This window comes from Callithrix jacchus, chromosome 9 (genome assembly GCF_049354715.1).
Source record: "Callithrix jacchus isolate 240 chromosome 9, calJac240_pri, whole genome shotgun sequence".
In the NCBI taxonomy this organism is placed as follows: domain Eukaryota; kingdom Metazoa; phylum Chordata; class Mammalia; order Primates; family Cebidae; genus Callithrix; species Callithrix jacchus.
Window position 1 is genome coordinate 5,636,004 of NC_133510.1, and position 25,781 is coordinate 5,661,784.

The window sequence follows — 25,781 nt, forward strand, 5'->3', positions numbered from 1 at the left end:
ATTATTCTTTATTTTTAAATTAACTAAATCATAAAAATCAACAATCTTATATAAAATTTGTTCATTCTTTGATTTATTTCAATTTAATAGTTTTATTCTGAAGAGGAAGAACTACATTTTTCTGCCATTTTCAATGATCACTAAAAATGAGTTCATGAATAAAGAACTTTAACCTCTTTGGTTTTAGATTGAGTATAATTCCCAAATAATTGCTCTTTTCTTCCAAATGGTAATATGTTCAATGCCACTGAAGTATGCTATCCTTGAAAGAGCAAGAATTTAATTTTGATTAAGTCTCTGGTTTTTATATTCATTTATTAGTTGCTTTGTGTAAGTATTAGTTTGTGTATCTGTGACTAAGTGATTTTCACTTCACATATATACAATGAAAATCATCAGTTGGGAAATATCTACTGACTGGTACTAAGCGTCAGACCTGTGAGGGCAATAGGTAAGCTCAAAGAGCTTTGTCTCTATCATAGAACAAAAATATGTAAACAACTGTGTAGTCCAGGACATGGGGAGTGCACTGTATGCCAATGTGACAAATAGCATCATGAAAGGCACAGTGAAAGCATGGAACAAATTATTTTTATAGAAGAAATAAATTATTAATATCAGATTTAAGTAGGACCCTTCGCTGATCCTGAAATAATGAATGCTTGGATTTAGAGATGTGCTACTGTAATCATTAAACATATATTAAATATTTTAAAAGGAAATATGCTGGTTTGTTTTTTCCTAGACTACTATATTTCAGCTTCGTATGATTCCTGAAGTTTTGAATTCTTTGTAAACATGCACAATAGAAAAAGATGTATCATTAACATTTCTTCTATAACTATAGAACTATAGTTAGCTAGACTTTATGTTTCCAAAGGCCAGTTCAGAGCCTGGATTTCTTTCTAAGCCAGATAGAAGAATGTCCACCTGCTGAGTCACCCAGACCATTTCCTGCAGTATTTAATTTTGCCTGTAAATATTCTCATGTAGATATATTCAGGGTCAGCTCAAATTTGATTGTTACATGTTAAAACATCACAGTGCGATAAGATGTTTGCAGAATACCTCTCGTCATTCAGCAGAGATTTTCCTGCATGCTGAATACAGGATTTTCTACTTTTTTTTTTAGAGCACATTTTAACATTAACCCATTGTGATCCATAATCGCATTCATTAACTATTCATAAAGGAGGCTTTCGACATGTTCACTGATCTTTAGCTTTAATGGAATATACTCCCCAAATAAAAATTTGTTGCAACTGCAAAGTAATTAATTAGGTATCAAAATGTGGTCTGAAATCACTCAGTGGTAGTATCATTTTCTCACCTCCACACACATTTGCAGTTTAATGTTTTTTTATTTATATGTAAAACAAAATACTTCTGAGAAAAATTTAAAATAAAATCCATAGCTTTTAGAAAATTATACAATTCATACTATTTGATTACACCTTTTAACCTTAATATTACACAGAAACATTTATGTTATTATATTTCTCTCTTTTTGTTCTTTTAGTGACTGCATAGTACTCCACATTACAGATGCACCGAAGGGTGTTTAAATAATAGTTATCTTTGGACACTTAAGTTACTTCTACCTAAATATTAAGCTAGTTCCTCATTTTATGTGTACAGTGTGAATGTATTTTACGTAAATATTTGTGCATTTGTCTGATTTTTTAAGATAATGAAGAATTTGTAAGTCAAACATTCCACTCACTTGTAAAGATTTTAAAAAATATTGGCAAAGAGTAGGTGGAGCAAGATGGCTAATTAGAGCCCTCCAGAGAACATCCCCTCCACAGGAACACCAAACTAAACAACTATCCACACAAACAAGCACCTAATAACCGAAAGTCAGATGAATAATCATGGTATATGGTTCTAACATTACATGAAAGAAAAAGACACTGAATAATGTAGGAAAGCTAATTGTAAATTATGTAAAAGATTCCTCCCCTAACCTCTGACAGGACAGTGTGGTGCAGGGAATGTATCCCAATGCTTGGGGGAGAGAAAGCCCAGTGACCGTGGAACTTTGCATTGGAACTCAGTGTCACAGTGGAAAGCAAGACAGGGAAGATTCCGCTAGTGTCCGTTGAAGGAACATTTAAACTGGTCTTAGTCAGAGGGGAATCATCCATCTCAGCAGTCAGAAACTAAGTTCCAGCTAGCCTCACCACCATCACTTAAAGTGCCCTGGGGTCCAATTTAGTTTATTTAAACCTCAAAATAGGACCCCAGAGCACTTTAAGCCAGAGGGCTGCAATTACTGGACAAGTCCTGCTGCTGTGCTGGGCTCCAAGCTGGTGGTCTTGTGGTGGACACAACCCAGTGAAATACTAGCTGGAGCGGCCAAGGGAGTGCTTGCGTCCAACTCCAGGCAGTACATCTGGCAGCTCTGGGGAAAGAAGGTAGAGTGAAGAAGACTTGGTGTTGCAGCTTGGATACCAGCTCAGCCACAGTAAGGTAAAGCACCAACAGAGGTCTGAAGCTTCTATTTTGGGCCACAGTTCCTATGAGACATTTCTAGACCCACCCTGGGCCAGAGAAAACCTACTACCCTGAAGAGAAGGACCCATTTTAATCAGAATTCACCACATGCTGACGAAAAATTTCTTGGGCCTTGAATACACCTGTGGTAGCCAAGCAGTAGTGACCACGGGCCTTGGGCAAGACCCAGTACCATGCTGGCTTCAGGTAAGATTCAGCACATTCCCAGCTGTGATGTTCACAGGGAAAAATTCCCTCTCCTTGAGGAAAGGAGACGGAAAAGTAAAACTGATTTTTTCTGGCAACTTAGGTACCAGCTCAGTTATAATGAAATATAGCATCAAAGAGATTCGCAAGGTTTCCAGTTCTAGGTTTCTGTGGGGAATTTCTAGAACGTTCCTGGTCCAGAAGGACTTCCTTCCCTGAACAGACTCAGGCCTGGCAGGATTCACAACTTGCTGACTAAAGTGCCCTTGGGCCTTGAATAAACACCAGGAGTAGCTAGGAAATAGTCACCACATGCCTGTGTGAGATGTAGTATTGTGCCGGCTTCAGGTGACACAGCATAGTCCCAGCAGTGGTGGCCATGGGAGTGTTCATGTCAGTCTTCCTCCAACTCCTGGCAGCTCAGCATGGAAAGAGAAACTTTGTTTTGGAAATGTAAGGGAAGAGATCAAGAGACTCTTCCTTGTAAGCCAGGGAATTTTCCCAGCTCCTAGGCAAGACCACCAAAGTCATAGTGCTACAAGTCTGCAAGAGTCACAGCGTTACTGGGCTATGGGTGCCTCCTAACGCAGATACAGCTGTAGTGACCAAATACTTAGATCACGGCACTTAATTCCCTCTGACTACTTATAAAGTCTTCCCAAGAAGGACAGGTGCAAACAGGCCCAGACGGAGAAGGCTGCAATACGTATCTAATTCTTCAATGATCAGACATTGAGGAACATTCATAAGCATCAGTACCACCCAGGAAAAAACAACCTCACTAAGTGAACTAATGAAACCACCAATGACTAATTCCAGAGTTGCAGAGATACTTGACCTTCTGGATAGAGAATTACAATAGCTGTTTTGAGGAAGATCAGTCAAATTATAGATAAAACAGGGAAGGAATTCAGAATCGTATAAGAGAAATTTAAGGAAGAGATTGGAATAATTAAAAAGAATAAAGTAGAGATACTAGAGCTGAAAAATGCAAGGACATAATGAAGAATGCATCAAAGTCTCTTATAAGCACAATTGATCAAGCAGAAGAAAGAATTAGTGAGCTTGAAGAAAGATTATTTGAAAATACACAGCAGGAGGAGTTAAAAGACAAAAAAATAAAACATAATGAAATATATATATAGGATATAGAAAATGACCTTAGAAAAGCAAATTTAAAAGTCACTGGCCTTAAGGAGGAGGCAGACAGAGAGATTGGCTTAGAAAGTTTATTCCAACAGATAATAAATACTATCTAAGCCCAGACAAAGCTATCAATATTCAAGTACAAGATTATAAAACATCAAGCAGATTTAACTCAAATAATACCTCAAGATGTTTAATAATTAAATGCGCACAGCTTAAGTATAAAGAAAGGACCTACAAAGTAAAAAGGGAAAAGGAAAAAATAACACATAAAGAAGCTCCAATACATCTGGCAATAGATTTCTCAGTGGAAACCTTCTGTGCCAGGAGAGTTTATTGCTTGCATTGCTTGCTATCTTGCAAGCAATAAAGGAAAAACAAATCTCTTTTATGCTAGAATATTATATCCAACAAAAATATTCTTAAAACATGAAGGAGAAATGAAGACTTTCTAGACCAAAAAAAAAAAAAAGCTGAGGGATTTTCCAAACACCAGACCTGTTTTATAAGAAATGCTGAAGAGAGTACTTCAATTTGAAATAAAATGAAATTAACAAGCCATAAGAAATAATTCAAAGGTACAAATCTCACTGGTAACAGTGGGTGCACAGAAAAATACAGAATATCATAACACTGTAATGGGGTGTGTAAATTATTCATATCTTGAGTAGGAAGATTAAAAAATTAAACTCATCAAAAATAATAACTACAACAATGTTTTGTAACATGGATAGTAAAATAAGATATAAACAGAAACAACAAAATGTTTAAAAATGGGGGTAATGTTAAAGTATAGAGTTTTTATTGGTTTTCTCTGTGCTTGCCTTTGCAATCAGAGTTATGTTTTATTATTTAAAAATAATGTGGTAAAAGTTGTTATTTTCAAGCTTAATGGTAACTTCAAATCAAGAAAGCTACAACAAACACACAAAAAATATAAAGCAAGAATTAAAACACACCACCAGGCCAACCCTAGTAGCTCATTCCTGTAATCCCAGCATTTTGGGAGGCCAAGGCAGTGGTTCATTTGAGATCAGGAGTTTGAGACTAGCCTGGCCAACATGGTGAAACCCTGTCTCTACAAAAATGAAAAACACTAGTCAAGTGTGGTGACACACATCTGCTGTCCCAGCTACTTGAGAGGCTGAGGCAGGAGAATCAGTTGAACCTGGGAAGCAGAGGTTACAGTGGGCTGAGGTCATACCACTGCACTCCAGTCTGTGTGACAGGGCAAGCCTCCATCTCAAAAAAGAAAAAAAAAGCACCATCAGAGAAAACAACTTTCACAAAAAGGAAGAAGGAAAGTAGATAGGTAGGTAGAAAGACAGGAAGGAAGAAAGGTAGGTAGAAAAACAGGAAGTAAGGTAGGTAGAAAGACAGGAAGGAAGGCAGGGAGGGAGGGTGAGAGGGAGAGAAGGAGAAGGGAGGTAGGGAAGGAAGAAGGAAGGGAGGAAGAAAGAAGGAAAGAAGGAAGGAAGGAAAAAAGGAAGGAAGGAAAGAAGGAAGGAAGGAAGGAAAACTAGAAAACAACAAAATGAAAATAGTAAGTTTTTACTTTTTATTGATAACATGTAATGCAAATAAAGTAAACTCTCCAATCAAAAGACATAGGGTGACTGAATAGATCAAAATATGACCCAATGATATGGTGCCTATAGGAAACATACTTCAACTATAAAGACACATATAGATGGGAAACAAAAGGATAGAAAAGAATATTGCATGCAAATGGAAACCAAAACAGAACAGGAGTAGATATACTTGAATAAAATAAATGTAAAAACAAAAGCTATGAAAAGAGACAAATGATAAAGGGATCAACTTAGCAAGAGGATGCAACGATTACAAACATATGCCTGGAACATTAGAGCACACTGATACATAAAGCAAAAAATATTAAAACTAAAGAGAGAGTTAGACCCCAAGACAATAACAGTTGGAGACTTCAGTACCTCACCTTCAGCGTTGAACAGATCATCTACACAGAAAATCAACAAAGAAATATCAGACTTAATTTTCACTACAGACCAAGTGGACCTAATAGGTCCCAAAAAAAGTCTTAAATAATTCAAAAGAATTGAAATAATATCAAGAATCTTCTTTGACTACAATGGAATAAAACTAGAAATCAATAATACGAGGAGCTTTGGGAACTACAGAAACACATGAAAATTAATTAGTATGCTTCTGAATGACCAGTAGGTCAATGAATAAATTAAGAAAGAATTAAAAAATTTCTTGAAACAAATTAACAGAAAAACACAACATATAAGATATGGTGAAAGTGATACTAAGAGGGAAGTTTATGACAATAAATACCTACATTAAAAAATTAGAAATACTTTAAACAACCTAATGATGTGTCTTATAAAACTAGAAAAGCAAAAGTGAATCAAACCTAAAATTAGTAGAAGAAATAATAGAAATCAGAGTAGAAATAAATGAATTTGAATTTTAAAAATACAAAAGATCAATTTAAAGCAAGTCTTTTTTTTTTAAAAAAAAGATAAACATAATCAACAAACTTTTAGCAAGGTTAATTAAGAAAAAAGAAGAGAAGACCTAGATAAATAAAATCAGAAATGGAAAAGAAGACATTACGCCTGGTACAGCAGAAATTTAAAAGACGATTAGAGACTACCATGAGCAACTATCTGCCAATGAATTGGAATACTGAGGAGAAATGAATAAATTCCCAGATACACTCAACCTACCAAAATTGAACCAAAAACATCCTAAGCCTGAATATATCAATAATAAGTACAGAGAGAGATTCTGTAATAAAAACGTTTCTTGGAAACAACAAAAACAAAAAAACAAACCCAGGACGCAGTGGCTTCACTGCTGAATTTCACCAATTATTTAAAGAAGAACTAACATCAATCCTACTTAATTTATTAAAAAAATATTAGAAAAGAGATACTTCCAAGAACACTCTGAGGCCAGTATTACCCTGATACCAGTTCCAGACAAAGACACATTAAAAAACAAAACAAAACAAACAAAAACCTACAGGCCAGTATAGTTTTACATCCAATAAAAATCGATGTAAAAATTCTCAACAAACTGATTTCAACAACACCTTAAGAGGATCACTCATCATGACCTGGTAGGAATTATCCCAGGAATGTAAGGAGAGTTCAGCATGTGCAGATCAATCAGCATCATACATCATATTATCAGAATGAAGAACAAGACCATATGATCCTTTCAATTGACACTAAAAAATGTGCTTGATAATGTTCAGCATCCATTAATAATTAAAAAAACCTGCCAAAAACTGAGTATGGAGGGAACACACCTCAATACAGTAAAATCTATATATGATAGACTCACAGTTAGTATCATACTGAACAAGGAAAAACTGAAAGTCTTTACTTTAAGATATGGAACTAGGGAAGAGTTTCCACTTTCACCCCTGTTATTTAACATTGTACTGAAAGTTCTTACTAGAACAATTATACAAGAGAAATAAATAAAGGACATCCTAATTGGAAATGAAGAAGTCAAATTATTCTTATTTGTAGTTGATCTGATCTTATATGATCAGATCTTATATTTGAAATATAAGATCTGATTTTATATTTCAGCTAAATATTTCACTGAAAAATGACTAGAACTGTTAAACAAATTTAGTAACGTTGCAGGATAGAAAATCAACTTACAACAATAAATAGCATTTCTATATGACAAGAGTGAACAATCTGAAAAAGAAATCAAGAAAGTAATTTTATTTAAAATAGCTAGAAATGAAATATCTAGGAATAAATTCAACCAAAGAAGTGAAATATCTCTACAATGAAAACCATGAAACACTGATGAAAGAAACTGAAGAGGTCACAAGAAATGTAAGCTGTGTTAATGTATTGGAATAATCAATATTGTGCAATAAATGCACATAATTTAATCCAATCTCTCCAACTCTCAATGACACTTTTTAAAAAAATAGAAAAAATAATTCTAACATTTATATGGAGTCAACGAACACCCAAAATAGCCAAAGCCATCTTGAACAAAAAGAGCAATAACGAAAAAATTACATTCTCTGATTTCAAATTATATTATAGACCTATTGTGACCAAAACAGCATGGTATTGACATAGAAACAAACGCATAAATCCGGGGTCCAAAGTGGCTCCCGCCGGAGGTCATGGCGCTCGCGAAGGCGAGGTCATCAGTTCAAGGCTAACCTCATAAGCTCAAACTGATTGGCAAAAAAAAAAAAAAAAAAAAAAAGAAACAAATGCATAAATCAATGTAACAGAATAGAGGACACAAAAATAAATCCATGCCTTTATAGTGAACTCATTTTTGATAAGGTTCCAAGAACCTACATTGGTGAAAAGACAGTCTCCTTAACAAATGAGCTTGGAACATTGACTGTCTGTAAGCAGAAGTGCAACTAGATGCCTGACTCTTGCCATATAAAAATAATCAAAATGGATTAAAGATTTAAATCTAAGACCTCAAACTATGAAACTACTAAAAGAAAACATTGGACAAACTCTCTAGGTAATTGATCTGGGCAAATATTTCATCAGTAATACCCCAAAAGCACAGGCAACAAAAGCATAGCAGACAAAGATTATAAGTTAAAAAGGTTTTGCACAGCAAAGGAAACAATGAACAACTAAAGACCTCATAGAATAGGAGGAAATACTTGCAAAATACCCATCTTGTCAAGGATTTAATAACCAGAAAATATAAGGAGCTAAAAGAATAGGAAAAAATAAATCTAATAACCTAATTTAAAAATTACCCAAAATATTGGAATAGATATTTTTCAAAAGAAGACACGAGTGAAAAAGTACATGAAACAGGTATTTGAAACAAATATATAAAAATGTGGTCAACATCACTAATTAAGAAAGACATAGAAATCAAAATCATAATGAAATATTGTCACATCACAGTTAAAAATGGCTTTTATAAAAAAATATAGATGGTGATGAGGAAGCAGAGAAATATGAACACTCATACACTGTTGGTGGGAATGTAAATTAGGGCAGATACTATGGTAAATATTATGCAGTGTGGAGGTTCCTCAAAGAGCTAAAATATAAATACCATGTTATCCTGCAATCCCACCATTGGGTATCTATTAAAAAGGAAGGAAATTAGCATATCAATGAGATAGCTGCACTTCTATGTTTATTGCAGTGCTATTTACAATAGCCAAAATATGAATCAACTGAAGTGTTTCTGAGTGAAGAAAATGGATAAAAAAATGTGGTACATACACAGAATCACACTGAAAAATGAAATCTTGTCATTTGCAACAATGTGAATGGAACAGGAGGACATTACGTTAAGTAAAATAAGCCAGGTGAATGTTACATGTATTCACTCATATATGGGAGCTGAAAAAAAATTGATCTCATGGAAGTAGATGGTAGAATTATGGTTAGAAAGACTCAGAAGGGTAGTGAAGAGGGGGATATAAATAGAAATTGGCTAATGGGTACCAAAGTAGTAGAAATAAGATCTGATATGGGGAAGCACAATGGGGTGACTGTAGTTAACACTGATTGATTGATTGTGCATTTTAAAGGTTCTGGAAGAGTGGATTTGGAGTGTCCCCAACACAATAAATTCTCAACGTTGAATTGATGTTCAGCAATTAATGTTGATGTTGAAGTGATGGATATTCGAATTGCTCAGATTTTATTATTACACATAATGTACTTGCATCAAACTACTTTACATACTGCATAACTAAGGTACAGCTATCATGTACCACAAATGTTAAAAATAAATAAATAAAAAGTATCCTTCGATTTACCTTTAAAACTACTATGTGTAAACCCATCATAATAAAACCTAATGCAAAAAGAAAAGAAATAGCTTTTAATAAAAACAAAGAAAGAAATCTTGGAAGAAATGTGCCAGCCATCATTTAAGTGTTTGTTCTATTAGGTTACACATTATAATTAAGCACTCTAAAGAAAGTTTCTTGAAGACATTTGTGGTGACTATAGCCTCCTTATTCTCAAACTTCACTGACTTGTTTCTCACAGGCCTCCACTAACCTTTAGTCATTAAACCTGATAGTTTCTCATCACTCTTTAGATTGAATTTCAAAATCCTTAATGTGCAGGTTTATATCCACTTGTCAAAATTCCTTGAAATCTATACCCTAAATGGGTGCAGGTAATGGAACATATTGTATGCCTCAATAAAGTGGCTACAAATCAAAATCTCTAACATGTCTTATGTAAACATTTGCTGGTTGGCCTTTGCCTGTCTTCTTCATACGATCTTAAATCATATACCTGCCATGCTCCAGCTTTCTCTACCTCTGATTTTTTTCGCAACACTTAATGCTATTGAGTATTCCTTTTTTTGTCTTCTTAAGACTAGTCAAGTGCAGTAGTGAGAAAGGAGGAAAGAGTAAGGCAAGAAATTCTGCTAATGTCTGCGAATAATCAGTAGAGGTAACTCACTACCCTTTGGACCAGCTTATTTACTCTGTGTTTTTTTCCTCTCTCTTTTTTTGATACTCTAATCTCTTCATTTTTTTTACAAGATTTCTTTTAGATTTCCTCTAAGAAATTAGAATGTCCTCTTCGTTCACTTATATTTTCTTCTAATTCCAAATTATTATTTCATTTCCCTAGTCTTTCTCTAAGTACTTTTTTGTCAGATGATTCATTTAAAATAAATAGATCCAAGTACTTTAAGACATATATAATTAGACTTGAAGCTTAATACTGGGAAGGAAAACTATGTCATGACAAGATGGACTTATTTTATGGTCAAGGTATATTAGACTGAATTAATCTGGTTCTTCGGGGTGCATGTCAATTTTTGTATTAAGACCCTTTCATGTAACAAACACTATGAAATTGTATAAAAGAACGACAATTGCCAACAGGTTAAATCATGATAATATAGACATAAGGATTATTATAAGAATAGTAATCCAAGTTGAGTTGCTAAAACTAAATTTTTATATCTCAGAATGATGATTAAAATTTCTGCCTACCTTAGATTGTTAGGAGGATTTACTGAGATGCCAGTGAAATCCCTTTGCAAATTCTACAGAAAATAATGTTTTATTACTTTAAACAATCAAATCTTTAGGTTCATAATATTCTGAATATCAATTAAAATAATGACACATTGCAACTTTATATGAAATAAAAGTTCAGAGATAAGTATTCATTGAATTTAATCTACTTTATCAAGCAAATTAATTTCTATTTAAAGTTGCAAAAATGCTACATAATTTTATTTTCAGCCTAATAATCTTTTAAGTGACCCACCTGGCTATTTTACTCTGTAAATGTCTCTTTTTCTGTCCATATGTCTTATATTATGTCCTTCCTTTCCATTACCTTTATTTTTGCTCCTGTGACATCCACATAACTGAAAGAATTTAAGCTTTAATTACTGTATGTTAAACTTCAACTGGAATGAATAGCTTTATGTTTTTCCTTTTCTTTTCTTTCCAGGGATACAAACCTTGGAAGGCTTTACACAAGCAAAGGGCAGGTGATCTAAGAGAATCATTGTTTTAATTGAGAAAGAGACATTTTCGACAAAGTTATTAACAGCCATGCTGCTTGAATTCTGCTGAGAAACAAGAGAGAAGGAAAATCCTGAATATCAAGATGGTGAAAAACATTCATTCTCCAGAAAAAAATTCAGGGACATTTCAGAAAACTCAGAGGTAAGGCTTGAAACTGTGATCTCCACTTGGTGATTGTGGAGACCACTGTGTACAGTGTCCAGGACCATCAGGAGGCTTCCCTGCCTGGTTTCAGAGGCTGAATCCTTGTGATCAGTCAAGCTTTAATGAGTTTTTGATCATGTTCATGAAATCTTTCCTTTTGAAGATAACCTCCTGTTTTCTGCCAAATGTTTGACTATTTTGTATTTTATAGTCCAGTTTTCACATTTAGTCCATGAGCATCTACATGAAATTAAGAAAATGAAAAACTGATTTGATTTGAGTTTGGGTTAAATAAGGTTAGCTCATGTGAAAAATAGAAATTGCCACCAGAGGCAGGGTGGGTATTCAGGGCTAGTTGGAAGAGGCCAGTTAGGAGGCTGGTCTCACTTTGGTTTATGTGAGATAACTATTGACACTTTTATATGGAGAGTTATTTTTTATTAAAAAAGTAAATCTTGCATTTTGCCAAATGTGCTTTTAACAGCCACAGCATTTATATTGTTTTCTATATTGATCTATGTATGTGTGAATGGCATTAATCTATTTTTAACTTTGAACTACCCCTGTCTATTTAGAATATAGCTACCATAGCCAAATTAATATTATCTGTTAATATTTGACTGGTTTCTGTTTTGACTCTTAGACTGATGCCTCAAAGTCTCACTTTTTCATCAATGTATTATATCAGCACAGACTAATGGCTATTTGATGGGTTATAATTCCATCCTGTCACTATTTATATTAATGCTCAAATTGCCCTAGTTTTGGCAGGGAGAGCTCCTTCAAGCTAGCCACTGTGTCCTTCCAATATTTCCCCATCATTTCTGACCACTTCCTTATTTTCAGGCACAGTACAGTGATCCTGGATAACCTTTAACTTTCTGCTTCCAAGGTCTGCAATTTGCAGTTGCTACAAGGAGGTCTGGTTCCTTTAAGCAGATAATGAAGAATTACACTGGAAAAATAGGATCTGGTGTTGCCTACCCTCATTGTTATAGAGGTATTCCTGCTCTAGTCACTCTCTAAGTGAGAAAATACATATTCATATTTGTACACACACACATACAGGCACTTCTTTACATCTATATTGTTTCTTCATTTATTCATGTACACTGGAAACCATCATTTCATACTTACATTCCTGTTCCAGTCCAATTACATAGTGTTTATTTTCATTTTCTCCCTTTTCTTATTTGTAACTCTCTTCCCAGTGAGAAATCCGACTTCAATCATATTTGCTATATTTGCTTATGTGAGTCAACTACCTGTATGAACTCATCACTGTCCCAGTATGGATACCCTGCTATCCCCTGCAGACTCTTACACTTTGCCTGGTTTGCCATGTGGTACTCTCCACACCCTAATCTGGTCCAATGTTGGGATTCACTCAGGATGGTGGCAAAAAAAATAAGGGGAAAATATTTAGAGAAAGTTATAGAATATAGTCTCAAACTCTTTTGGAAGACCTAAGGGTTTTTTTCATAGTTCTTGACTGAACACAACCAGAGTCTCTCTGCAGGAGCCAGAGACATTATGGCACAAATAGAAAGGAATATGAATAGTTTACCCAGATAGATTGTTTACTTATGTGGTCCTATAAAACTAATCTTTGAGCTGGATGGTCCTCTCTGGGGAAAGTCAACCAGGGATATTACTCACTAACAGTGTTGGCTTTGGGCATCAGAACCTGTCCTTTAATCTTTAACCTCTAGTGGTGTTGACTCAAGCCTTTGTCAATTTAACTTTACTAAATAAAGGCAAGTCTCACTGGCTGGATGGGAGCTGATGGTCACAACTGTTTATAGCACTCTCCAGGGTGCCTGTAGGCCACCCAGACACACTCAGTTGAACTGGCAAAATATAATATCTGTGTGTCAGTGTACTTTATTAATTCATTGCTGAGTTAGGGTCTGCAGGACAAATCCCCACAGGTGGTGACCCTGACAGTCCAACACCCTCCACTGTGCAATAGTCACATGTGGAGGCTCTACTAACCCTGCTGGTGGTCTAACATCCTGCGCTAGACTCCTGCCTCTTGTGTATGTTTCCTCCAATTTAATCAGGTTGGGCTGTCCCTTTGAGGCTCTCCACCAAGCCATCACCTTGATTGAGTTCCAATACTCTATTTCAGGCTCGGATTCCACAGTGGCACTCTCCTCGTTTCCCTTGACACTCCAGATCATATCACCCTCCTTCCACCATGGACACTCTTCTCACCCTAATCAGGCTCTTACAACCCACAACAAACAGCACTCCTATGCAAGAGAGCCGCTCCTCATCCTGGGCTTGGATTTTCCAGAGATATTATCCTTCTCTCCTTCACTCAGCTAGAATTTCAAAACCCCATGCCAGGCTACTTCCCATAAGTGTGGATGCCATTCTCACCTGACTCCAACTCTAGCATCCTGTGCTCAGATTCGTCAACACAATTGCATTGACACACATCCAGTGACAACATCCTCACATTTTTCATGTTCTGGAGCTCATGCTAGCTCATCCACCTGTGTGAATGTCCTTCTAAACCCACTCAGGCAGCAACAACCACACCAATAATTACTTGTTCCAATAAGACATCTTCATCACTCTTCTTTAGACTTCACTACCTGATTCTAAGAGGCAATTATTTATTGCATTTTATATTTACTCAATATTAAATATTTTGGCATTTTAAAATTTCATTTTGAGGGCTCAAATTTTTATCTAGTATCATTTGTCTTACAACTGAAGAACTTTTCTTTTCTTTTTTTTTTTTTAAGACAAAATGATATTGTAAACCAAAGGTAAAATTGTAAACCCTCCAATTGACTATGGAACTGCCCAAGGGGTTTGCATTGCCCGCTGCCTAGACAAAGCCAATTTATCAAGACAGGGGAATTGCAACAGAGAAAGAGTACTTCATGCAGAGCTGGTTGTGCAGGAGACTGAAGTTTTATTATTACTCAAATCAGTCTCCTTGAAAACTCAGGGATCAGAGTCTCTAAGGATAATTTGGTGGTTAGGGGGCCAGTAAATTGGAAATACTGATCTGTTGGCTCGGGGATGAAATCATAGGGAGTCAAAGCTGTTCTCTTCTGCTGAGTCAGTTCCTGGGAGGGGGGCACCGAACTGGTTTGCAGGTCCCGGTGGGGCCATCTGGTTGTTAGGAATGCAAAAACCTGAAAAGACATCTCAAAAGGCTGATTTTTTTTTTTTTTTTTTTTTTTTTTTAGTGAAAGAAAGAAAGAGAAAGAGAAAAGGGGGAGAGAGAATAGGAGTCTTGCTGTATTGCCCAGGCTGGAATGCGATCTAAAAATAGCTATTAAAAACCTCTTTTATGCCAATAATTGTGCTTAACAGCAGAGACAGGAAGAAATAAAGAAAGAAAATAACAAAAAAACAAACAAACAATATTTCATTTAAATCTGTGAAATGCTATGCAAATGCTGAAGAGTGATTTGCTTCCATTTATGTGGTCACTTTCAAAATAGGTGTAATGTGATACTAAAAAAATGTATGTTCTGTGGACCTGGGTGAAAAATTCTATAAATATTCACTGAGTTAACTTGTTCCAGGTCTGAGTTCAAATCATAAATGTCCCTGTAAATTTTCTATCTCATTGATCTGTAGAATATTAACAATGTGGTGTCAGAGTCTCCCGCTATTATTGTGCGAAAGTCCAAGTCTCTTTATAAGTCATTATGTATCTGGGTGCTCCTATATTGGGTGCATATATATTTATGATCATTGACTCCTGTTGTTGCATTGATCCTTTTACCATTATGTAATGTCCTTCTTTGTTTCTTTTAGTCTTTGTTACTATTAAAGTCTATTTTGTCAGAGACGAAAGTTACAACTCCTGTTTTGTTTTTATTTTTCTCTCCATTTGATTAGTGAGTCTTCCTCCAACCTTTTGTTTTGAGTCTTGTGTGTCCTTGCTTATGAGATGGATCTGGATACAGAGTGCCGATGTGTTTTCACTTTTTATTCAGTTTGCATGTCTGTGTCTTTGATTGGGGTGTTTAATCCATTTAAATTTAGGATTAATATTGATATTTGTGAGTTTAATATTGTTATTTAATGCTAGCTGGCTATTTTGCTCATTTGTTGATATAGATTCTTCATTATGGAGATACTCTTTACCTTTTGGTAAGTTTTTGGGATGACTGATATAGATTGTTCCTATCTGTGTGTAGTGCTTCTTTCAGAAGCTCTTGTAAAGCAGACCTGGTGGTGATGAAATCTCTGAGTGCTTGCTTGTTTGTGAAAAAATTTATATTTCCTTCATTTATAAAGCTTAGTTTGGCTGGATATGAGATTCTGGGCTGAAAATTCTTTTCTTTGAGGATATTGAATATTGACCCCCACTCTCTTCTAGTTTGTAGGGTTTCTGCTGAGAGATCTGCTGTTAAGTCTGATAGGCTTCTCTTTATGGGTAACCTGACCTTTCTCTCTAGTTGCCCTTAGAATTTTCTCCTTTATTTCAACCCTGGTGAATCTAATGATTAAGTGCCTTGGGGTTGCTCTACTTGAGGAATATCTTTGTGGTGTTCTCTGTATTACCTGGAGTTGAGTATCATCCTGCCTTGCTAGGTTTGGAAAGTTTTCCTGAATAATATCCTGAAGAATATTTCCCAGCTTGGATTCATTCTCTTCATGACATTCAGGTACACCTATCAATCATAAATTAGGTCTTTTCATGTAGTCCCTTATTTCTTGGAGACTTTACTCATTCCTCTTTACTTTTTCTTCTCTAATCTTGTCTTCTCGTTTTGTTTCATTAAGTTGGTTTTCAACCTCTGGTATCCTTTCTTCTGCATGATCAATTCGAGTGTTTAAACCTGTACATACTTCTCGGAGTTCTCGTATCGTATTCTTCAGTTCCATTAATTCACCTATATTTCTCTCTTAATTGTCTATTCTCATTAGGATTTTGTCAAACCTTTTTTCAAGGTTCTTGGTTTCTTTACATTGGGCTAGAACATGTTCTTTTAACTCATAGAAGTTTCTTATTATCCATCTTCTGAAGTCTGATTCTGTTATTGGAATGCATTCGTTCTCCATCAGGCCTTGTTCCCCTGTTGATGAGGAACTGTGATCCTCTGTAGAGGGAGAGGCATTCTGATTTTGAGTATTCTCAGCCTTTTAATGCTGTTTTCTTCCCGTCATTGTAAATTTATCCACCTGTCGTCTTTGTAATTACTGACTTTCAAATTAGGTCTCTGAGTGGACGTCCAACTTGTTAATTCCCAGTGCTGAAATCTGAGCAACCCACCATGCTGGCTAAAACAGCGGCATCAAGATTCTTGGTGCTTTTCTGCCCGGGAGTCTCCAGTCTGGTTTCCCTCCTGAATCTCTTCTTCAATCAGCTGAATGGGTGACTCTGCCTTCATGGAGCTCCAAATGCTGACCAAAAGGGGAGCCAGTCCCGTTTACTCTGCATCGAGAACTGCTGTGCCAGGGCACTGGCAAAACTGCCACAAGCCACAAGAGTCGCACTGGCAACCCGTGAGGATCCTCCACTGGAATCTCCTGGTCTGTGAGCAACAAAAATTCATCTGAAAGTGTGGCATCCTCTCCTCTGCACTTTCACTGGGAGCTACAAGCCTGAGCTACTAGTGATCAGCCATCTTGGATCTCTCTAGAACTTTTCTTAACAATTACTATCAAATAGGTGGGCTGAATTAATACACACACACACACACACACACACACACAAACACACACAAACCTACTTCTCTACAGCTTTATCTCCTCTGGAGAGGGAGTGAAACAAGAGCTGGTAAAAACACCATGAGATTTCCTCCCATTTAGAATATGCCTTTTTCTTAATTGGGCGTTCCCCTAGTTGCTGTAGACCTCTGACTGCCTTTCAGATTACTGAGGTTATTTTCTCCTAGTTTCTTGTAGCGTTTGATATTTCCATGACAAAACTGAGACTTTGGTTTTCCTAATCTGACATTTTGCTTATGTTGTCTTTCATTTTTAAATGATAAATTTAGTTCCCTTTTATTTACAGTAGTGACTGGTTTATGTGAATTTGTTTCTAGTATTTTGTGTGTTTTCTGTTTTGAATTTTTTAAATTTTATTCCCTTTTGGTTTTATTGGAAGGATTAAGTTTTTCTTACAACCACCACACTCCTTTTATTCCTCTAGTGATTGGAAGATATATTCTAGTCTAAAGTGAAACAATCCCTTCAAAATCTTCCTGAATGTGATAAGATACTTAGACCTTTTTGACCTCCCTCTAGTTACATATTGATATATAATATTTGTGCTACTATTTCAGTTTACCTTGCTTTTATAAACCAAGTATTAATATTTGTTTATAAAATTTATAATTTAGATTTACCCAAATATTTTCTAAATTAACTTGTTCATGTTTTTTCATTGCATAATTTATTTCTTCCTGAAAAATTCTGTAAAAATTATCTAGAAATAAAAATGTGAGCAAAATTCAGCCTCTACTCATCTGAGAATATATTTATTCTGCTTTCATTAATTTCATTAATATGATAATGTAATCGATGTATAATCATAGTTCAGCTATTATATTTTATTTTCTTTAACATTTTTCTTCAATAATGAATTTTTAAATTCATTATTAAAATATTTATCTGTCTTGTTTTATAATCTTTTAAGTAAACAATGGACAGAAGTGAACAGAAACAAAAAATCTGCTCTTACACTGCTTGAATTCTATGTGGAAGATAAATATTTAAAAAATAAAGAAATAGTCTCTATTACAATGGGTTTGCTTGATTCTATTTGGAGTATCAAATCTTTGTACTAAAAAATGTGTTTCATTGTTGTATTTAAAAATTTTAAAAGCAATCTGAGTAAACAAAATTTTTGTCTCTTTTTTCCTTTTACATTCAGTCTTATAATTATTTTTTGAGATCCATTATTACCTTCAAATAACTCACTATCTTATTTTCTCTTTTATTTGAATTACAATTAAGTATCTGCTGGACCTCTTTCTTCTGGTGCTCAGATTTCTTGATATATTTCCTATCGTTTTATTTATGTAGTTTCTGATCTGTATTTTATTTAATTTACTTCTAGTTCACTAACCTTCTTTAGTTGTGTAAGTTCATCTGTTTAATTGCATTTTAACTTAAACTGATACTTCAGAAACTTAAATATATTCTTTATTTCTATAGTTTTTGCTACTCTCTCTTCATATTAATTTGATTTTACTACTTTACCCAAATTATATTTTTCTTTAATATTTTCATTTATTTTAATTATACTTAAAATCACTACATTTTACATAGTTAAAATGATTAAGGTATATTTTAATTATCCTTGTTTCATAACAATATTAAATTGTGGTGTTAATCTTTTTCTTTCTTGTTCCATGTCAAAAGTCTTTAAATCCTAGTGAAATCTGTGTGTTTATGTATGTGTGCTTGTAATGATACAACAATAAATGTATTTTCATGAGACTTGATTGTTTTATTTGGGGAAGAAAAAAAACTGTTAGGTATTTTGAGGAATATTCTCCAAATAAATATTGAATTTGCTTCCATTGTCTTGGTGCAAAAAAATTGAAATTTTTACCACTACTTTTAACGGCAAACCTGAAAATACTTTTATACCAACCACATACAACTACTGCTGACCTAATCCTTTTATGATATTAATTTTTGACTTAGAACTTTCCAGAATTCCTAATTCGAATTCAGACAATGAAGTCCTCAAACTGTCTTGAGAATCAGGCTGGTGGTTAAGCCTCACGAGGAAGAAGCAAAATCTGTTCTTCCTCCAGAACATTCACATTTCTCTTTAACATCTACCTGAGATATTGGTTCATTATTTTAACTGAAGCCATAACACTTTGAAGGTAATAGATTTATGTGACATTATCTATTCTAACTGCTTGGCTCATCTGTCTTTGAGAGGACATTAAGACCAAGTACCCTGATTACTAACATGAAAATTCTTCACCCCACCCAGGAAGCTCCAGCATTAGTTTGAACTCTGGTTTTTAGTAGGAGATGAAGGAGACTTCATTGTAGCTTGTGCATTTTGTTTTATTTTTGTTTTTTTTTCTATCTTCTTTTCTGAAAACATATAAAAATTAAATGAAACAAAATATTTCTGTTCATATTTAAATAATTGACTATATATGGCCTACTTTTATTTGAGTATCCATTTGTTGGTTGGCTTACTTCAATACAGCTAAATAGATAAGCAACCATGTATTCACCCTGTCAACCTTGTGCATGTCTCCTGATGCACATATGTTAAAAAGTTCTATGAGTTATGTAGAAAGAATGGTTTCTGGGTTGAAGCCTATTTAAATGTTCAATTACATGTAATGCCAAACCTTTTTCAAAAGTATTGTTAAAATATAAGCTTGTATGTATCCACATTGTCTCTTATCTTCGGTATTTTCAGAATTTAAATTTTTTGCTAATCAAAATGTGTGGTCTTGGTTTGCATTTCCCTGATCACAAATAAGTTTGAACATTTTTAATATACATATTTTTTTGGTTCCATGTATTCTTGTTTCTAGCAAATGTATTACAATTGTCCTGTGTGCATGATTGTATTAGTATTTTTCTCTTATCTTAATAATTTATAGACATTGCTTTTGCATTCTCAATATTGAGCCTTTGTAAGATTTGTGTATTGCCAACATCTTTTCACAGTCTATTATTCTACTATTCACTTATTTTAAATTGGTTGATGATGTACAAAAGCTCTTATGTTTAATAGTTAAGTTTGTTGGTCCTTTATATTACATAAAATCAGTGAAGTATTTGAAGTAGCCTAGATTGTCCAGATTGCTTTTGGGAAAAAAATGAGATTTCAGGTAACTTGCTAATTTTTTTTTCACAGTTTTCTTGAGGGCCGGTGGGAGAAAATATACACAATAGCTGTACTTTTTAAATTCCACTGTTAAAATAGTTTACTTTTTCTTCCAAAGTGAGTTAATGATGAAGCATTTGCCTGTGTGGGCTTGATGGCACAATCTGTCTCCACAGGAAGCTTCCTCAGAACTGCCCATGTGAACCCCTCAAGATGCCTTCTTTGTACAAACCTTATAGTTAGACTCAATGTTGGGCCTAGACTCCTGGATCAGTTCCGTTTTGGAAAATATACAATGCTAGCTAAAATTTATGCTGCAGTTTGAATGCAAGAGAGAGTATTTCTTTACTGTTCATAAAACCTTCAATGTGATCTCAAATGTATTAAAATATAGTTTAATCTCCAGGGTAAATGATGATGTTCAGTAGTGCATATTCTTTTCCATGACATAGTCAAAATAAAATGTTGTTTCAAAAACAAATATATAATTTGAGCACCTTCTTATTTCATTTAACCTGTATATATTTACTGTCAAAAAGCCTTTAGGCAATATTGCAGATATGATAACTGAGATACATAGAGAGAAAGATGGATAGATATATAATAGACAGACAGGTAGATGTGTGTGCATATGTATGTACACTAGTAAAAGCATCAATTTCAAATGATCAGGTCAGGATTAGCACAATTTTCTATATTGCATAGCCTGAATCTAAACTTTAGATTTATGCAGATTTCCAGAGGGTTGAATATTCTAGAGCCACATAGAGTGAGACTGCAGACGTCTCTTTCTAAATTTGTTATCTAACCTTAGTAGATCATCCATTAGAGTAAAAATTCAATATTAAAATGCATGAATAGCTATGTTGTAAAGTAAAATTCTACTGAGATTTTGTCCAGCAAATCAAAATCATGGATTGAAAATGTTATTTGTGCTCGCTTAACAATTACATTGATTGACTGCATGACTAAATCTACTGAGATCCCAGAATAGAACCTTTATGGCAGTCAAAGCATGGACACAAAGAGATGAATATTTAATTACATATAGATCATCTTTACTTTGAATTTCTCAAAAATTTTAGCTGTAGTATTACATTCATCTACCGATTCTTTTTCAAATATATGAAGTGAAATTACCTATACTTCACTCACTACATAATCTCTCTTAGGTACCTAAAAGACATCTTTCTTAGATACTAGGCATTCTAAAAAGCAGCCCATTAGGAAAAAAAGAATACCTGGAATAAATGGGACAACGTTGGTAAACGAGAACATTTTTACTGCATTAGCTAGTGCTCAAAATCATTTTCCAAGTAGAAATAATAAGAAGAAAAATGCCCTATAATTGTTTCTTTGCTCTATCTAGGGCAAGTTTAAACAGGTCAGAATATCTCGTCTACTTCTCTGGAAATATGTAAAGTTTAAATAAAACACAGGAGAGTAATTTTTATCAGGTGATCCTATATTTGGCCAAAATGAAAAACCTGCTCCCAATATTATTTCTGATGAACATATCAAAACGATTATTGTATGCCTCGTCTTTTTAAGAAAGCATATGTTAAACAGGGCAGGCAAAGATAAACTTTAAAAGGATTCACTTGTCCTAACAGCCCATCTGTTTCATACTCCCCGCAGAGCACATCTCTTTTCTGGGGTCCCTTTCAGGTGCGCTCTTACCTTATGTAACACTCTCTTTATTGTAAGTTCATGCTGTGACCCTGTCAGAATTGCTACAGCAGGGGTGACCTCAGTAATGACCATCCACAGCCTGCCAAGCTAACTTGGTCAGTGTTAGCTGATTAAACTTTTAACAACATCCCCTGTGCGATAAAGGGCAAAATGACAACTTTGCCCATCGTCAAGGTGTCTGTATAATAAACTAATTAGTAAACCACACAGTCTGTGGAGCTTTTAATGAGTGCTATCGGCTGGCCTCTGTAATAAAAACCCAGTCTGCCCCCTTTTGGGATTCAATTAAGGCACAGACTGTCATATGCTTGGTCTAGCTGATCAATGAATCCATTCCGACCTTTGTCAGAGCTGTTTGCAAGGTCAGTGGCAGTAGCGGAGAAAGCCGGCTTGGCAAAGGAGATATACCCAACAGCGGCCGACAGGCTCCAAGTCCAGTTGTTAATATCCTTGTGGTCATTTGACATCGGGAGAAGTTTCTCTCATTCAGAGGTTAGCTGAAAGAGAAGACAGCAATGAAAAAAATATATACTGGTATTTTTTTTTCCGCAGAAAGGTCCTTCTGTTATTAAAAAATGATCATTAGTCTGTTAACATCTAGTTTTACCTTGCGGTATCTTCTTTTTCTTCACCCAGTGGAATATATGATCCAAGTTTTGTTCTTCCAAATATAACGTATTGATTTAATTCTTTTCCAGAAGTGAAAAGAAATGTAACCTTTATGAAATGTAGCTCTGTTTTTATGATTCAGGAGGCTGAGATTTTTATAAAGGAATTAAATTAGAAAAGATTATGTTTCTTATTAAAAGTCTTTGATGTCAGGAAAGTTTTTATTACAATTAAATGTTATTATTTCCCTATAATTTTGGATATTGCAGGATTCTTTGAGTTTACATCTCAAGCAGTTTTTTTAAATAATTTGAAAATTCCCGTATTTGTCTCTACACAAAACCTTCAAAAATAAAAACAGTCATTTTAAAGATACTTAAATTATAGTTTAACCGAATAATTAATATATTTTTCTCTTTTGATAATAAGTTACATAAGGAGAAAACATTTGTGAATTTTGTGGATTGTAGCATTCCCAGACTTAACATTTATGGATTTAGAGCAACTCAAATATACATGAGAGTTAGCAATCTATAATTTTATTTACACTCAGGATTGAAATGCTTTACGGTCAAACTGTGAGATAAAAAATCCCAGAGCTGGAGAGTGAACCTAGCTGACTACTCAACAGCTATAACCTAGAGAAACACTTGTCATTTATGCAATGAGTATCTCAGACGTCCTACAGGATATTGCTATTTATGCTTAATATGACTTAAAATATATTGTAAATGTAATTTAAGATTTTAGAAATTTATATATTTAAAAGCATATGCCTATCAAGATTGTACAGTTTAGTATTTTTTATGAAATGAGCATTTATGTTCAAAGTGTGGCAATGACATTCAAATTGAAACATTTTAAAGTTCAAAAATGTCAATAAATATGTTTGGATAAAATGAAGACTCTAATTACAATTGAACAATCTGAACCTTTGTTTGAGTAACATTGATATAATTTTTAAGCATTATAAATGAAGATACGATGAAGTCTAGGCATTCTGTTAAAGGTTTATCCTAAGGGAATATTTATATAGCTATAGAATTTGCACTTACTGAAATATTCACCAAAGAGTTCTTTTTAGTAGGAAACCATAGTGTAAAAACTAAATACCCGACCATAAGAAACTACATATTAAAAATGGTAAGTATGTACACTTAGCAAAATATTATGCAGCCCTTAAAAATAATGATTCAGGGCCTCTAGTCATAGTAGTAGAAAAAGATCCATATGTTTGTCAGTGTTGACCCAGTGAAAAGCAACAAGCTTACATTTTTATCATCTATTTCATAATATATATTAAATACATATAAAATATATGTACATGTATATTAGTATATTCATGTACACATGTGTACGTGAATATATCTGTAAATACACAAGCATATGTATGTCTAGACATGTATGTCGCATGTACATATAGACAAATCAATAAATAAAAATTCATGTGTATACATACTCGATAAGGCTGCTTTCAATTTTTTGCTTTCAATGTTTTCTGATTTCTTCTAATTGTTTTTAATACTGTTTTTATGAGAAAAATTTATTTTTTGCAGATGCATTTTTTGAGAACAGTTCCTGCTGTGTTGCCCAGGCTGGAGTGCAGTGTCGTGATCACCACTCACTGTGCCTTGACATCCCAGACTCAAATGATCCTCCCACCTCAGCCTCCTGAGTTGCTGGAACTACAGACACATGTCACCATGCCTGGCTAATTTTTTTAAATGTTTTTAGAGACAGGGTCACCCTATGTTGGCCAACCTGGTCTGAAAATCCTAGGTCCGAATGACCCTCCTGCCTTGGTCTCCCAAAGTGCTGGGATTACAGGCATGAACCATTAAGGACAGCTGTCACCAGGAATTTTGTTTTTTTTAAAAAAAAATACATTTTGAAAAAATTCACTCAACTTAAAATAAAATTTGAAATCTGTGCAATCAAATATCTACAATGCATTTTTTTAAATTCTAAATTATATTTTAAATAAATATATTTTCCACTTCATTTTTCCATAATTTTTATTTGGCAATATTTTCACAAAAAATTATCAAGAAATATATAAACTCAAAGTTTAGATTGATACCTAACATATATTTAGATTAAAAATTTTACATATTGCAGACTTAACTAAATTATTCATATAATCCCAGAAGAGCAGACTTTCATAACTGGAATGAAATGCCTAGAAAATGGCCACCATTTTATTTAATCTCTTTGTGGGTGGAGTTCAGAGAGACAATGTTATTTCATTGAAAATATACTCAAGCACATTAGAATCCAAAGGAAAAGTCTTGTGAGTTACTGAGGTTTAGGGTTGGGGGGTGATCATGTAAGAGAAAGACACAATTCAAAACACAGTCTCGATTTTTGAATTAAACATTTTTAATTTCTCTTTTCCTAGGACCAACACTATCTCTTTAACACAGCCTCATACCCTCCCACAACATATACATATACACACATCCACACACACATACACACACACACACGCACACAGATACCAAGTGAGAATTAACTGAACAAATTGGTGTTTTTGTGATAACTCAGATCATAGACGTAAATCTGAAAGGACATATCATCTAAATTTTCCACAGAGCTTAAGTTCAAAAAATGTTATCAATGCAATTCTAAGACATAAGAAGGGATGACCTGTGTCTTATAACTTAGTAATTTTTAAATTTTTTTTCAGTGAGAATATCGAGTTTTTCTTAAGTAAAGATGTGGCATATCTGGTTTGACCATCTTACTCATGCCACAGATGTCAGGGTTCTTCCATATAGATGCTTTAAAAACTTTTTGAAAACTGTAGCTGCTCAGTTTGGGTTAAAATAAGTTGATATTGGGGGATGTGGGTAGGCAAACGTTAGGGGGACAATGAGAAAAAAGCACTTCCCATGCTACTCAAACTAAATTTATTACACAACTTGGCCTCTAATCATGAGTTCATTGTCTTTTTCCAGGTTGTCAAATTTCTGACTTAACTGGACTAGTCCTGCAAAATTATGTCTTTGAAATCTATAACTTTACATTAACATTAACTTGAAGCATAAGGAAAAAAGAACATGGGATTTTACTAATACAAGGATGTCTTAATGTTTTAAATCTACCAGTATACTATTTAAGTAATTTGATTTCAATTGAATAAGAAATCATATTTACACAAAC

At 34.3% G+C, this 25,781-nt stretch overlaps 1 long non-coding RNA gene across 3 annotated transcripts in view; it reads left to right on the forward strand.

The window, feature by feature from the left end:
• The first annotated feature begins 2,130 nt into the window (after window positions 1–2,130).
• Window positions 2,131–25,781, forward strand: part of LOC118144070 (uncharacterized) — a 45,573-nt gene continuing 21,922 nt past the window's right edge. Inside the window, exons 1-4 of one of the 3 annotated variants that reach the window (XR_008473589.2) lie at window positions 2,131–2,472; window positions 11,304–11,521; window positions 12,417–12,524; window positions 16,719–17,808. This is a non-coding gene — a long non-coding RNA (uncharacterized LOC118144070). Of the gene's footprint in view, window positions 2,473–11,303; window positions 11,522–12,416; window positions 12,525–16,718; window positions 17,809–25,781 lie in introns of those variants that run through there. The other 2 variants (XR_004728539.3, XR_004728540.3) reach the window with 2 other exon arrangements.